Source organism: Felis catus, chromosome X (assembly GCF_018350175.1).
Source record: "Felis catus isolate Fca126 chromosome X, F.catus_Fca126_mat1.0, whole genome shotgun sequence".
Lineage (NCBI taxonomy): Eukaryota > Metazoa > Chordata > Mammalia > Carnivora > Felidae > Felis > Felis catus.
This window is the reverse complement of record NC_058386.1, coordinates 17,707,513-17,724,492: the sequence shown is the minus strand read 5'-3', so window position 1 is coordinate 17,724,492 and position 16,980 is coordinate 17,707,513. Positions and strand designations below refer to the sequence as shown.

Here is a 16,980-nt window from a genome sequence, read left to right as displayed (position 1 = left end):
TCGGCTTTGAAGTGAAGAGGATGTGGAGTAGAGCTATAGTAATCCAGAATGGACATGGAGCATGAGCACTGGTCATGAATGATACTAAAAGCACAAATATTTCCAGGTTGTTGATTATTGCAGCATAATCTAGCTTAACTTGACGGATACAATCTTCCACTATATGCAAGGGGCAAAAATAGAACACACATGCAAATGAAGACCTAACCAAAGCAGAATTTAATGCAATAACTATTACATGAAATTTTTTTATGTAAGCTCTACGCTCAACGTTGGGCTTGAACTCATGACCCTGAGATCAAGAGTCTCATGCTCTAGACTGAGTGCCCCTCCCCAAATCCATGAATTTTATATCCTGTACTTCATTTCAGGAAATGTGCTACTTTTCTGAGGTGCTATGTCACTCCTCACACAATATAATTCGCAAGTCAGCCTCAGATAACATTCTGTCACCTTCATGCAAATCTAGTCTTTTACCATCTTGAATTTATATATGATTTTTGCCTCATTTTATAAGTCTTATTCATGCTCACTTATCCTAATTACTTAATTCTGATTAGTTCTTCAATCTGCCACTTCCAGTTATAATTTCAATCCATTATTTCACTTGTGTTAAGGCCTAATTTCATCTGAATTACCTATCTGATGTTGCTGGTCATGCTGACCCAATCCAAGGGGCCTGGGTTATTAAAAACTACTTTGAAAAAAAAAACTATTTTGTCAGCAGAGACAAATGCCTTAAAAAATCACTGTCGACAACCAGTAGCTCTATTTTTTTTTGGTATGCTTTAACCTTTTATAAGTATGAAAATCTATATTTATGATGATTAGATAACATAATCCATGTAAGGCATAATGATTCATAACATGCTAAAATGTTATTATTATTCCTCCTTATTTTATTAACCCTAGTTCCCAACACATTAGTTTCTAATACCAATCCTCCCCTTATGACAAATGGCCAATGACCATTTTCATTAATATCTTACATTTGATGTTTTAAAGAACACATTTAATCCTTTTGGATAAGCATTTATGGCACAGATAGACTATGAACAACTGATAACTAGAGTTACATATTCAAAACTTTAACTAGCTTCCTTTGTAAATGTGTGGCCTCTGGGCTGATATCACCTATAAATAGTTGAACCTGCTGATCCATAGGACTCAGTCATTCAACCTATGGTGGAGTCTGAACAATCTGCATCTTAACAAGCTTCCCCAGGTGAATTATAGTCCATGGCCCTGCTTTTGAGAAAACACTGTTCTTGAACACATACATTTTCTTCTCACATCACACTCATCTCATAATAAACTAGTTAAGTATGAATACAGTGGCTCCATGTTAGAATCAATGGAGCCATCATTTAAAAACTCCTGATGCCAAGCCCCACCATCAAGAATCTAATTTAGTAGGTCTTATGGGGCACAGATATCAGTACGTTTAAAAGGCTCCTTACTTCATTCTTTTTTTTATATGTTTGTTTATTTTTGACAGAGAGAGAGACCGAGCACAAGTAGGGGAGGAGCGAGAGAGAAGGAAACACAGAATCCGAAGCAGGCTCTGGTCTCTGAGCAGTCAGCACAGAGCCCGATGTGGGGCCCGAACTCATGAACTGCGAGATTATGACCTGAGTCAAAGCTGGACACTCAACCAACTAAGCACCCAGGTGCCCCAAAAGGCTCCTTACTTCATTCTAAGGTAAAGCCAATTTGAAGAGCAATGAGCTGAAAGTATTACAATGTCAAAGCATGGATCTAAGTCCTGGCCATGACACTTAATGTCACCCTCCCTATCTTAAATTTCATTTACTCACTTACAAAATTGAGATAATGACATCTGGTCTACCTACTTCACTGGATTATTGTAAGAAACAAATCTGATAATATGTTGTAAAAGTACTTGGCCAACCTCAAAATATCAATGTTAATATTCCCTGCCCATTAAATTTTATATAGACCCTTTGTTCTTGCTAATAATTTTTAAACATCATAAGGAATAGCATTTAGATGATATGGTTTAAGGGAGGGGTTACAAAGGTGAACAGAAGAGCCCAGGGCAGTATACATTTCATTTCTAAAAGGCTGTTCAGAATTCTTGTGGGGAGAGACAGCAGTAAAATATTTGTGTAGAAAGTTTAAATGTGAAGAAACAGAAAGCCTAGTGACATATTTAGTAGGGTAAGGAGGGCTATAGAAAACAGTGAGACATTAAAACAAAAATTCACAGTTATATTATTAGTAACTGCTAAATAGCCCAACTATAGACAAAAAGGCATTAAAAAAGTTTGGGGATGGCACCTAAATTGGAGTCAGATACATAAAATAGTTACAGAACCAGAACCCATAAAGGTATCTAATCAAACCTTTTGATTTTTCCAGCTTAGGTGTTTTATAACTCCCACTCTAGCATTACATAGTCTCACAGCATTATATTATATATTCCTTTACGGCTCAGGTTTCCATATTTGGTATCAAATCAAAATTGAAATTTTTAAGCTACAAAAGCATGCTTAATGATAGTCAGAAATGCACACATGGGTTTATTTGGGGAGAGTTTGCAGACTAGACAGTAATGGTACCCTTTTCTAGCTCCAACACCAGCCCTTTCCTCCTAGGCTCTGGTCCCCTCCAAAGTAACCCCTCAGCCCACCTCTCCCTCCTCAAATTCACTAGGGCATTACCTGTCTCATGGAGAAGACTGATACTATCACCACTCTTCCTTCCCACCCCCATTCATCTCCCTGTAGTTGTAAGAATTAATAGGAGAAGAAATAGGAACGAGCAACCTTAAAATGTAAAGCACTAATTGTATATTTGTAATACTTACAATATACCTGGATTTCATCAATTTTGAAGGATCATTTCTTTTTTCTGTTTAGCTCTCTTTAGATCTTCACCAGTATCACAGAGAGTTACAGCAGCTAAATCAAAAATCTGTAGCCTCTTTTTGGTGAAATTTTAAGGGGAAAATGAATTATTTCAACAATCATTTATTTTCGAGGCACTAGAAACACAGAGATGCATGATATAGATACCTGCCTTCACTAAGTCTCCCACAGCAAATATTTTCTTAAATGGATTGGTATTACTTTTGGCTTTATTCTTTAAAGAGAATAATCACAGTATAATACAAATGGTAACATATCAGGACTCTCTTCTGAAGTTTATGTTATCACCTATAGGGTTAAGAATCACCTAACCCACCTTTCTACATGTTTCCATGTACACAACATAGCAATAATGGTAAAAGTTCTATCTTTATAGGGTCTTTGTGAGAAAATTTTAATAGCCTCTTGAAAGGTGAACTCCATCATAAGACAGCATGATGAACAGACAGTACTTCAGACAATGAAAACAATGAAAGTACATTACATAAATGAGCAATAAAACTTTCAGAACAGGATGTGGTACAATTATAAAGATGAGCATGTACATACTGTACAACACAGCAATTACACTATGTAATACATTTAAAAGTAGGTATATGTCCAAATATTCATGGTCACAAAAAGGGATAAACATATTGGAGTATATAGACACAATTAAGTATTATATGAAGTAAAAGTGAATGAACTACAGTAACTGGGCAAAACATGAATGAATTCAGAAACACAAATCAAGTGAAAAAGGTATTATGCACAGTGATACCATTTTTACAAACTCAAAGACAAGTATAATTAAAAAGGGTTTTAGAAAAGTATATAAAACTATTTTAAGGAGAAAAACCAAACACTTTGAGAAGAGGCAGCATGAGGAGATTGGGGAGGAGCACAAATGTAAGTAAAATAATATTGGTAATGTCCTATTTATTATATGAGAGATTCATGAGTATTCATTGTTATGCTTCATAACACACACAAACACACACACACATCTATGACATGCATTCTTTTGTATATGTATAAAATACTACATAAATTTAAAAATATAATCCTTTGTGCAGAAAGTTTAAATGTGAAGAAACAGAAAGCCTAGTGAGATATTTAGTGGGGTGAGGAGGGCTCAATGGGTTAAGCATTTGATTCTTGATTTTTGCTCAGATCATGATCTCATGGTTTGTGGGTTGGAGCCCTGCACTGGGCTCTGCAGTAGCAGCACAGCATGGTGTCTGCTTGGAATTCCCTCTCTCTGCCCCTCCTCCCATGCATGCACTCTCTCTCAGAATGAATAAATAAACTTTAAAAATATAATACACAGAAGAAAAAAGATGTCTCAGAAATAGTAGCCTGCTATTTGCCATATAAAAGAATTTGATTAGTACACAACACCTCTAGTTCGTCTTCTGTTATTGGTGATAGTGATACGGTCTACATCTTTAAAAGTGTTTTGGCAGGATGCTCACATAATATAGTCTAGGTGTTTTAAAAAAATAAAGCTTTGAAAAGAGTCAATTTCAGAATTCATTTTCATATAATTTACATAAGTTTTTAAGTTTTTGTTCATAAGTCAGGCCAATGTCAGAAAGCTGGAAGAATAATAAATGATTATGTCCCAATGTTCTAAATAGTGCTTTGCTAAAGTCTTAGCATGTGGTAATTTCATCACTCTTAATTACCTTTTCATTCTGAGCCTTCAGAAAATTTACAGCTACCAATAAACATTTTATATTTTATATCAAGAATGAGGATTTCGGTGTGTGTTTATATTTGTTTTCAGACTACCTTCTAGGTCTTTTAAGAGATACAGGCATACATATATAATATAATCTCGGCTTTGCAAATTCTATATCTTTTTAGTTTTGTATTTGTCTTTAGAATAAAAGTCCTCAAGTTATCTGGCTACTATGCCTAATAGTTCTAGCTATAACTTCTGATTCACTGTATTAGGATTATATACAGAAGTTTAAAAAAAAAACACTAGTTTTGCTTCTTCATGATCAACTAAAACAGCGAAAGCAAACAAAGGATTAAGTATAATTACACTGAATTAAATACGCTGTTTAAACACAAAATAAAACAGAATCACCTTTTATGTTTCCATCAACAAGTGTACTAAGTAATATAATACATATTGTTTAAAATTTACATATAAAATCTGTCCTGGTTTTTGATCTGAAATGTCCCAGTTTTAATCTCAAAAGCCCCAGTCCAATTTTCAGGTCACCTAGAATGTCTCATTCAGGAAGGCTTAAACACTAACCCTAATATAGCAAATATATTATTTAAAGTTGTGTCTGAGATGAATGAGAGACTCTCCTAGTTGGGCTTTTATAGGTTTTAAAACTGACTATACGAACCATAGAATATATATATAGTGCCTACCCCAGTAATTTATACCCCCCACTTTAGAACTTTACATATATTTACTACCTGAATCTTAATATCCCTTCTACAACACACATTCTGTAGGACTGAGTATTACACACTGGCATTTTACCTTTATATGTTTTGAGTTCTCCATTTTCTTTTTTTTTTTTTTCAACATTTTTTATTTATTTTTGGGACAGAGAGAGACAGAGCATGAACAGGGGAGGGGCAGAGAGAGAGGGAGACACAGAATCGGAAACAGGCTCCAGGCTCTGAGCCATCAGCCCAGAGCCTGACGCGGGGCTCGAACTCACGGACCGCGAGATCGTGACCTGGCTGAAGTCGGACGCTTAACCGACTGCGCCACCCAGGCGCCCCGAGTTCTCCATTTTCAACTCTAGGTAATTTGAATGTGTAGGACAGGGATGGCAGGTTCACAGGTGATCAAAATTTGTTCCAGTTTACGTCAAAATATCTTCCAGAATATGAAGCACAGTAATCAATTTGCATTAAAATCTAAAGAACATCCTAAATTAAAGCAAAGTCCTTTTTAAAAAAGCACTCCTTCTAGAAATAGGTCTTTCTTCACTGCTACTCAATACCAAAAGTAAGCATGGCAACACTCCTTTAAGTATCTGCAGAGCAAAAACTAGGTAAGTTTAGAGTTTCCAAAGGCTCTTTTGCATATAGGGTTAAGTAAAATGGCCATTTATTAAGTTTCCACTAAATGCCAGATTATGGGCTAGATCTTCTACTAATTCACTGCAACCCTAAAATGATCCAACAAGGTGTGATGCTCTTTTACATATAAAGAGTATCGGAGATGTGAAGCCATTTGTCCAAGTTCATATAGCCTGTCAAAAAGCAGAGCCAAGATGATGAACTCAGATATACTTTATATCAAAGCCCACTACCCTATTTTGTCATAAAATGTAAATGATATAAAATGTCCACCAAGAAGGTAAAGGATGTACCATTCACACAGATAAAATGTAATGAAGCAAAATATAATAGCTATTGTCAGAAAACTTATAGGGAATGTTTCCTTGCGTAAATACTTAATGAAGGGAGCCTGGGTGGCTCGGTCAGTTAAGTGTCCGACTTCAGCTCAGGTCATGACTTTGCTGTTCGTGAGTCTGAGCCCTGCATTGGGCTTGCTGTTGTCAGCTCAGAGCCTGCTTCAGATACTCTGTCCCCATCTCTCTCTGCCCCTCCCCTGCCCGTGCTCTCTCTCAAAAATAAACATTAAAAAAATCTTTAATGAAATTGTATTTTATTATTTTTTAATGTTTATTTTTTAATTTTTCATTTATTTATTTTGAGAGAGAAAAAACATGAGCAGGGAAGGGGTAGAGAGGGAAGAGAGAATCTCAAGCAGGCTCTGCACTGTCAGCACAGAACCCGACACAGGGCTTGATCCCATGAGTGTGAGATCATGACCTGAGCTGAAATCAAGAGTCAGATGCTCAACTGACTCACCCAGGCGCCCCAAATGTTTATTTATTTTGAAAGAGAGAGAGAGAGTGAACAGGGAGGAGGGGCAGAGACAGAGGGGGGAGAGAGAATCCCAAGCAGGCTCTGCACTGCCAGTACAAAGCCTAATTCAGGGCCCAATCTCATAGACCTTGAGATCATGACCTGAGCTGTAAGAGTCAGATGCTTAACTGACTGAGCCAGGCACCTTTCCTTAATGAAATTTTAAAAATCACTTCTAGGCTATCGGGGTGCTTGAGTGCCTCAGTTGGTTAAGTGTCTGACTCTTGGTTTCGGCTCAGGTCATGATCTCACAGTTGTGAGCTAGAGCCCCATGTCAGGCTCTGTGCTGGGTGTGGAGCCTGCTTAAGATTCTCTCTATCTCTCTGACCCTCCCCACTCCCCACCTCTCAAAAGAAAAAAATCACTTCTAGGATATTTATTTTTACAAAATTCTGCAATCTTTATTTTTAATTTTTTAGTATTCACAGATAATGTGGTCTAAGAATTTAAACCACCAATACCAATTCAATAAATCCTAGAAAAGCTCTTCTTTTCTCTCAAGCATTTACCTTGAGTACATAACAACCTGATTAAGATAAAACGGGTCGGATTAAACAGCAGTAATACATTTTAAAAAGGGCAATACACTCAATATAAATATGCTTATTTATACAGGGGCACCTGGGTGGCTCAGTCAGCTGAGCATCCAACCTCGGCTCAGGTCATGATCTTGTGGTTTGTGAGTTCAAACCCCACACTGGTCTTGCTGCTGTCAGACTGTCAGTGCAGAGCCTGTTTCGGAGCCTCTGTACCCCGCTCTCCACCCCTCCCCTACTTGCATTCTCCCCAAAGTAAATATTAAAAAAATATGCTTATTAACACTTTTTTTTTTGAGAGAAAGAGAGCATGAGCAGGGGAGAGGAGCAGAGGGAGAGAGAGACAATCTTATGAAAATTTTTATTTAAAAATGTATATTTAGAAAATACTTCATAAATAATTTATTTTTATTGATTTGTATTGAAAAAAGTATAACGGATGGGTGCCTGGGTAGGTCAGTTGGGTAAGCATCCAACTCTTGATTTTGGCTCAGTTCATGATCTCAGGTTTGTGAGAATGAGCCCTGCGTTGGGCTCCATGCTGAGCAGAGCCTACTTGGGACTCTCTCTTTCTCTCTCTTTCTGCTCCTACCTGCTTGCATGTGTGTACTCTCTCTCAAAATAAATGAACATTAAAAAAATAAAATAGTATACAGGTAAGAAAAATGATTAGAAAACAAACATACATAATTTACAGGGAATTGTCCATCAAAAAAAAAACAAAACAAAACAGTTTCAGGGCACCTAGTTGGCTCAGTTGGTTAAGCATCTGACTCTTGATTTTGGTTCAGGTCATGATTCACAATTCCTGAGACTGAGCCCCGCATTGGGCTCTGCACTGACACTATGGAGCCTGCTTGGTATTATTCTCTCTCCCTATCTCTCTGCCTCTCCCTAGCTCGCTCGCTCTCTCTCTCTCTCTCTCTCAAGATAAATAAACATTAAAAAATAAACACTTTCAAAATTGATCTTTGAAGAATATTTTTTCCATTTTCTTCAATAAAGATTTAAAAATAAAATAACACTGGTCAATTTGGCTATTACTGAGAAGACAAAAAGTAACAAGTATTGGTGAGGATGTGAAGAAAAGGGAACACTCATACACTTTTGGTAGGAATGTAAATTGGTACAGCCACTATGGAAAACTCTATGGAGGTTCCTCAAAAAATTAAAAATAGAACTACCATATGATTCAGCAATTCCACTTCTGGGTATTTATCCCAAGAAAATGGTAACACTGATTCAAAGAGATATATGTACCCCTATGTTCACTGTAGCATTATTTACAACAGCTAAGATAAGGAAGCAAACTGTCTATTGATGGATGAGTGGATAAGGATTTTGTATACATACAATGAAATATTATTCAGCCATAATAAAGAATGAAATCTTGCCATTTGCAACAACATGGAGAGACCTAGAGGGCATTATGTTAAGTGACATAAGTCAGAGAGAAAAAGATAAATACTGTATGATTTCTCTTATATGTAGAATCTAAAAAAGCAAAGAAACAGGGGTGTCTGGGTGGCTCAGTCAGTTGAGTGTCTGGCTTGGTATCAGCTAGGGTCATGATCTCATGGTTCATGGGTTCAAGTCCTGCACTGAGCTATACACTGACAGCACCAAGACTATTTGGGATTCTGTCTCTCCCTCTCTGTGCCCCTCTCACACACGCATATGCTCTCTCTCTCTCTCAAAATAAATAAATAAACTTAAAATAAAAACTAAAAACAGAAGCAAACAAACAAAACAGAAACAGACTCACAGATATAGGAAACAAACTGTTGGTTACCAGAGCAGGGAAAAGTTGGGAACACAAGCAAAATAAGTGAAGTGGATTATGAAGTACAAACTCCCAGTTATAAAATCAGTAAGTCATGGGGATATAGTGTATAGCATAGGAAATACAGTCAATACTATTGTAACAACTTTGCACGGTGACAGATAGCAACTAGACTTACTATGGAGCTCATTTAATCATGTATAGAAATGTCGAATCACTTTTCTTTATGGTTTTCTGTATTTTTAAAAATTAATGAATACTGTCATGTTATAAACTTTTTTAAAAAACAAAGTTCTAAGGAATACAAAAACATGAATTCAAAAAGATATATGTGCCCCTATGTCCCTTAGTTTATTTCAGCTTATTTACAATAGCCAAGATATGGAAGCAACCGAAGTATCCAGTGGTGTGTGTGTTTGTGTGTGTGTGTGTGTGTGTGTGTGTGTGTGTGTGTGTGTGTACATGCAATGGAATATTGCTAAGCCATAAAAAAGAATGAAATCTTGCCATTTGCAACAACATGGATGGATCTACAGGGTATAATGCTAAGTGAAATAAATCAGTCAGAGAAAGACAAATACCGTATGATTTCACTCATATGTGAAATTTAAGAAACAAAATTAACAACAACAAAAAAAAGAGAGACAAACACTCTTACACAGAGAGCAAACTGGTGGTTACCAGAGGGGAGGTGATTGGCAGGGGGAGGGAGGGATAAGTGAAATAGATAATGGGGATTAGAAGTACACTCAGCATGAAACGAACTGAGTAACGTATAGAATTGGTCAATCACTGCATTGTACACCTGAAAATAACGTAATGCTGTATGTTAATTATACTGGATTTTTTAAAAGTCCTAATATGGACAATGCAGTAAAATAAAAAAAATTCTGGAATAATACTAAATGAAAAAAACTATATTCAAAATATAACAGGCTGAAATAAAAAGGGAAAATAACAGGATTTTCTTTGGGTGGAAGGATTAAAAACAATGCTTTTCTTTTCATTACTCCAAATTTTTCTATGAAGAAGATATTACTTTAAAAAATGTAGAAAAATATACTGCAGCATATACTACATACAAACGTTTATATTTATGGCATACAGCATCAGTGGAATGAATGGAAGCAAAGATCATAATCTCTTTCAATATCTCTTTCAATAAACTCTTTCAATATCTAAGTAAACTTTCAGTTCTTGGTGATGATTCTCTCAGTTAAGATTTTTTGAACAGTACATGACATTTCTTCAAATTTTAGAGGGTGGGGAAGGAAAGTGTGGACTAAGCAGTAGGTAACAATTACATACTTAAAATAGGATGTTTTAAGAACTTTTTCTAAAATTTCCTTCTACTCTGCATTTCTTTTCTTTTCAAAAGTTAATTTAAACAATCTCATGTGAAAGACTACTAATCTTTTCTCTTTTTTACCCAACTTTTAGGTGGGAATGGTAAGCTAAAGTAACATTTCAAATACTATTAAAAAAAACAGTGATATCTAAGGACAGGGAAAATGGATGTAAAAAGGCTAAGAAATGAGTAAGCCCATAAGAAAACAGCAAGACATTTTAATATATACAATTTAGAGGAGACATTTCAGGTAAAAGTATATTACTGGAACTTGAATTTTAAAAGGAAGTTTTCACTCTGGTATATTATCATTTCAAAATCTGATCTAAAATGTTTCACATCATGTTGAAAATTTTCTCTCAGCATATAATTCAGATTTCACTGAATTTCACTGCAGCTGAAGAAAATGAACACTAAAATGTATATTCATTATTTAAAACAAATTCCTTTTATCAAGTCTGTATTTCTTACCAATTTTATAAATATTACTTTTGTTTTGCACTTCACATTTTTGAACAATTTTTAACACATCTAATTTGATACTCACAATAGAATTATTTCTGTTTATAGATGGCACAAGTAAATGTACATGGTTGTCCAAGGTGAAATGCTCATGAAGCGATGGGCCTAATTCTCAATTCTTCCAATAGTCACTATCCCTACCCTCTGTCTCTTTTCCCAAGTATTCTGAATTCCACCAAAGCTTCACTTTGCAAACTGATACTTTTGTGTCAGTTTCTTTACTAGTGACAATCTAATCATTTTTGTGTTTGAGGTAGAAAATAAAAAACCGTTATAGTAGAATAATTTTAGGTCAAGCTGCAACCCATTAGGGCAGGCATCATGGCAATTATTTCAGTACTGGCATGAAGTGTGTGGGTACCTGCCTCATTTTTCTGCTGACAGTGCTCTAAATGAGGCTTCAGTTCTTTGAGAATTCTTTCTATTTAAGATTTTAAACTATTTTCCCCTTTTTCTCAAATGTGGTATGATAACCAATCTTATGTGGAAAGGAAAGTACTGGGGGAGGGATCTCTTTAAAAGACTTCAACTATAACTATCTAACCCCATCACAACTGTAAATAAGTAAAATAGATATAAAGGATTAAATAAATCACTCCAAATAGAGCTTGCTAAAAGAAATTTATATTTTTTTCACCTCTAATGTTAGTACCACTTTAAATATAAGTAGCCAATACCAAGAAGCACTTTCCACTTACTTCATAGTACCACCCCCTTTGTGTTAAGAAGGGAAAAAAGCTATTTGTGACAGTTTATTTTTAGATATTGATCATCTCCTCTTGTTGCAATGGGAATAAAAATAATTAAAGTTGAGTGAAAAATAATTTGAAGTACAGCATATTTCAAAGCATAACTATCATCATAACTGTTCAGATGAGATTTCTTGAAAGCCTGGCAATAAATGCATGCCCTAGATATATATATATATATATATATATATATATATATATATATATATATATTTTTTTTTTTTTAAATCTACACTTTGCTTATTCAAATTGGCCTCTTTTACTGGTAGCTTAAGTTTAATACCTATCTTCAGATACTGCATACAATTCCAAGTGAATGCAGTGATTAGTGTGTATACAATGGCTGAATGAGACCATTAGATGGACACTGACTGTAAACTATGTCATTTAAAATGTAAGTATTTGTCCATGTTGTGCTCTTTTATCAAAGAAAGCAGTATTACTTTATATAACATTTTTTTTTCTTGACAACTTGAATTCATTTTAGAAAATTTGGAAAATACAGAAAAGTAGAGTCGAAATGAAATAAAACCACTTATAGTTTCATTATCAACTTAGCTATTTTATTTCATTATTTTATCAACCTCATTCCTATTGCTATGAAAGGTAGTAACAGACTAGAGCCCAGAAAAACTTGGTACCAAAGATACGACATCACCTAACAGTAGAAAAATAATAGATTATTTTAAGAGATGATTTACAAACACTAATACATCATGCTTGTAACTGTTTCCTCAAAAGATATTTTTTTTAGCATTCTATATTTGCATAGTGTTTCAGAAGTCTTGTTTGCTTTCATTCTACCTTGGAAAGTAGTTATGAGGATCAATACTCGTATTTTAACTCAGTGAATAAACTAAGACGTAAAGTGATGGGTATCTTTCGATATCTCTGGGGTTCTTTTTTAAAAATATATTTTAAGTTTATTTTTATTTTTTTAATGTTTATTTTATTTTTGAGAGAGAGAGAGAGAGAGAGAGAGAGAGCAAGCGAGCAGGGGAGGGACTGAGAGAGGGAGACAAAGAATCCAAAGCAGGCTCCAGGCTCTGAGCTGTCAGCACATAACCCAATATGGGCTTGAACTCATGAACTCCAAGATCATAACCTGAGCTAAAGTCAGACGCTTTAACCACCTGAGCCACTCCAGGCGCCCCTAAGTTTATTTATTTTGAGAGAGAGATAGCACAAGCAGGGGAGGGGCAGAGAGAGAGGGAGAGAGAGAATCCCTAGCAGGCTCTGCACTGTCAGTGCACAGAGCCGGTTGCAGGGCTGGATCTCAGAACAGTGAGATCATGACCTGAGCCAAAAGCAAGAGTTGGACACTTAAGTGACTGAGTCACCCAGGCACCCCTCTCTGGGGTTCTTTACATAACTAGCAGAGAAAGAATGACAGCTTTTACACAGGAGATGAAATAAATTGAGTACCAATTCAAGGATCTAATACCAAATTTTTCTTGGAAGAGTACAAATGAGCATGTGCTAACCAGAGGGGATAACTGGATCTCAGGTCAATTTATTTTACCAAGTATGTAATGCGCACCTACTATATATGAAAATCAGCAAGACACCATTCTTGTCTTTAAGAAGTTAATAATCTAATGGAAGTTAGATAATTATTATTCAAAGCAGAATATAACTTTCATAGGTAAGATGTGAAATGCTATGTAAAGTAGTATTTAGTATTATGCCATAGTTTTTAAAATTTTATTGTGTTTTTCATATTAGGACTTTAAAAAAATCCAGTATAATTAACATACAGCATTACATTATTTTCAGGTGTACAATACAGTGATTGACCAATTCTATATGTTACTCAGTTCTTTTCATGCTAAGTGTACTTCTAATCCCCATTATCTATTTCACCCATCCTCCCCTCCCCCTGCCAATCACCTCCCCTCTGCTAACCACCAGTTTGTTCTCTGTTTAAGAGTGTTTGTCTCCCTTTTTTTGTTGTTAATTTTGTTTCTTAAATTTCACATATGAGTGAAATCATACGGTATTTGTCTTTCTCTGACTGATTTATTTCACTTAGCATTATACCCTGTAGATCCATCCATTTGTTGCAAATGGCAAGATTTCATTCTTTTTTTATGGCTTAGCAATATTCCATTGCATGTATATACACACACACACAACATACAACAAAGAATTATAGCTAATGAGTCATCAAACAGGACAAAATGGAATCATAAAAAATAATTAATGAAAACATACAGAAAAGAAAAAGAATAAAGAACATATGGTAAACATAGAAGACAAACAGCAAGGTGGCAGTTACGATTCCAACCATATCAATAGTTACATTAAATATAAATGGTCAAGTAGGAAGAAAGTACAAAGAGCTGTGGGATATAGTGAAAGTTTCATGAATGAGGCACTTCCTAGAGGCCTTAAAGAATAGAACATGATTTTACCAGGCTGAGAGAAAGATATATAGGACATGTTCTGAGGAGACCACACACCATTAAAATATGAGACACAAAATCTATTTTATTAACAGTAAGTCATCCACATGAAGTAGACTACAATTAAGATATATGGTAGTACTGGAAGGTAAAACTGAAATTATGGTAGGACCATACTTGGAATGCCCTTGAATTCCAAAGAAAGGAGTTTGTAATCAATTTGGAAACTAGAGGAAAATTGCTAAAAGTAACAAAATTAAAGCTGGGCTTTGGGATGACTAGTCTGAAAGTGATCGATTCTATACTTATAAATAAATTACATCAGGATGTCAGGAAGATGTATTTTATGAAGAGAAATTGGTATCTTAACATTTCCCTTAAGATACAACAGAAAGGATATAGTTAAAGTAGATGAATTAAGTAATCTGGTCAGGTACAAGTTGGGAAGGAGTGGGCAAGGCAAGAACCAAAACTACCTATGTATAGAGGTTTTTGTTCAGAAGCATCTTAAAGGTGATGAGTGGAACAGGACATGTGATAGGAAAATGAGAGTGAGGTAGAAGGAACTGTGGCAAAAGAGCTACTGAACTTTAAAAAATAGAAACAGGTAATGTTAGAACAAAATGTCCTAAGAACGGCAAGGCATCCTCTTTAAACCAGAGTGTACAGTGGGTGGAAAGTACAGAAGGTCCTTCTACATCTGAGTATATCTGGAATATTTCAGTTATTTGGAGTGTTTTCAATAATTCTGTATTTGGGCAAGACAGAATGTACATCAAGTTCAACTTCTGAAAGCATGTCTCTATACTCTACCATGTTTCCTGAGCTATAAACAGCAAAACTTAAACCGATTAGTGTCTTAAAGTAAATTCCTAAGGAGAATGTTGAGCCACATAGTACATCTGTTAAAGGTTGCGTTGACAGCACAAATAAGCCTTTGAGGGTAATATCAGAATGGCATATGTTTGTTATGAAGTAGTTGTCAATAGCAGGTATTCATACATTCTGGAACAAAAGCTGAATCACTTGTTATTTAGATGGTATGTTCTTAAAAATAGCAGAATAGGTGGGAGTTAGTCATATCTGACAGAAATCGCACTTCCACCACTGGACAATTTCTCTACAGGAAATCTTAATTCACTGAAAATCATTTCAGCCATTCTTCTCAATGTAACATCTGAAGGTTAGAATGACAAAGGTATGTTTTGGAACCTGTGAGTTCTAAACATAGAAAACTCTCCATATATGATCTCACTGTACACTTAAAGGTAATTTTTTTCAAGATCACTTTGTTGATCCCTTTTTGATGTGAGAAAACATTATGCATTAATTAACGGAAAATGAATACACCTGAGTACTCTTCTTCAAGATTTTCAAGAAAACATCATAATTGCCATTTAGATTTGCAGTCTTTGTTTTTAAGGCAACAGAGAGTCAGCCAATTACTCAAAAGTAAACTTTTAAATAGGCTATCCAGGTCCAGATGTTTGGAGGAGACACAAGAACTGAAAAATTCCCACTTTCTGTCATAATTATGCTTGGAAATGAAGTTACTTGGCAAGATGATATCAGATGGATGGCATTCTCATAGAATTGACAATAGGAGTTTCTCAGGTATAAAAACTTGAAAAATAAACTTTTAATTCTCACATTCAACTTCACCATCTGTTCATTGTTTTGGGTCTCATGTATAAATAAAAAGCTTAAATAACACACATAATACAGTTATCACAGATCTTCTCATGTAGCAGTTAATAATTCTTATATTATTATGATTGTTTAATACAGATTGCTAATGAGCACTATCTATATTAAAAGGTATGAAGAGTACTATAAAAATACTGTGTAATATGCATCTCTAAATCAGAGAGAATTTCTCTCTCATAGTAAAAGAAAGAAACTAATACACTGTTGTCCATATCTCAAATCTTTGGTTAAGTTTAATGCCTTTAAAAGAAATCGAGTTTTAAAAAATACATTTTTAAAAAATGTCATGGGTAAGAATAATAACCCATAAGTTATATTATTGCTTTTTTACCCCTGGGGTCATAATGCTGCTGTCCGCAGACCACACTGGACTAACAATGCCCTTGAACGTTCGCTTGTCAGCAAAAGATGGCCCAAGGGGCAAATTCAATCTGCAGCTTTTTTTTTTTTTTTGCAAAACAAGTTTTATAGGCACATAGCCACACCCATTCATTTACACATTGTCTAATGCCGCTTTTGCACTAAAACAGCAGAGTTGAGTAGTTTCAAAAGGCCCTTATTGCCTACACTACACAGCCTACAAAACCTTAAATACTTAATATCTTCTACAAAATGTTTGCTGAGTCTTGTCCTAAAACGCCACTCTTCTCCCCATCATCCAGTTGAGACCTTGTAAATTCAGAAATTACATTTACTGATATCAAATATAAAGACATGCAGTGAGACTGTTAGGGTATCTCAAAGCTCATAAAAAATGTTCACTCTCTCCATACATGTCTCTGAGTAACAAACAGTTGTTGACTTTATCATTGCCATGATATAACATTGATGAATGTCTGATGTGTTCCACAATTAAAAGTCACAAAGTTACCCTCCTTCCTATAATTATCTCTGGTAATAAAAGACAGGGAGTAGAATAAAAAATTAAATCATCAGTTTTCCCCCAAATCTCCTGTATCATCTTATTTTATTGTCTGCTTTCTTTCTGAAACACTGGATAGGTTAACAAATACCAGCACCCAAGAAAGCAGCGTCAGCAAGAGGCTGCCATCAGGGCTTACACAGCACGGTGGCTGCAGGCTTCAGACTTCTCAGATGTGTTTCATTATTAGATTTAATTAAGTTTTATAAAATATGTACTAGTC

General features: G+C 35.2%; 1 protein-coding gene across 6 annotated transcripts in view; it reads right to left on the bottom strand.

Annotated features, from left to right (window-relative positions):
* The window catches only part of CNKSR2 (connector enhancer of kinase suppressor of Ras 2), a 294,573-nt gene that overhangs the window by 176,380 nt on the left and 101,213 nt on the right, over window positions 1-16,980 (bottom strand). The gene's annotated exons all lie outside the window — the stretch shown is intronic.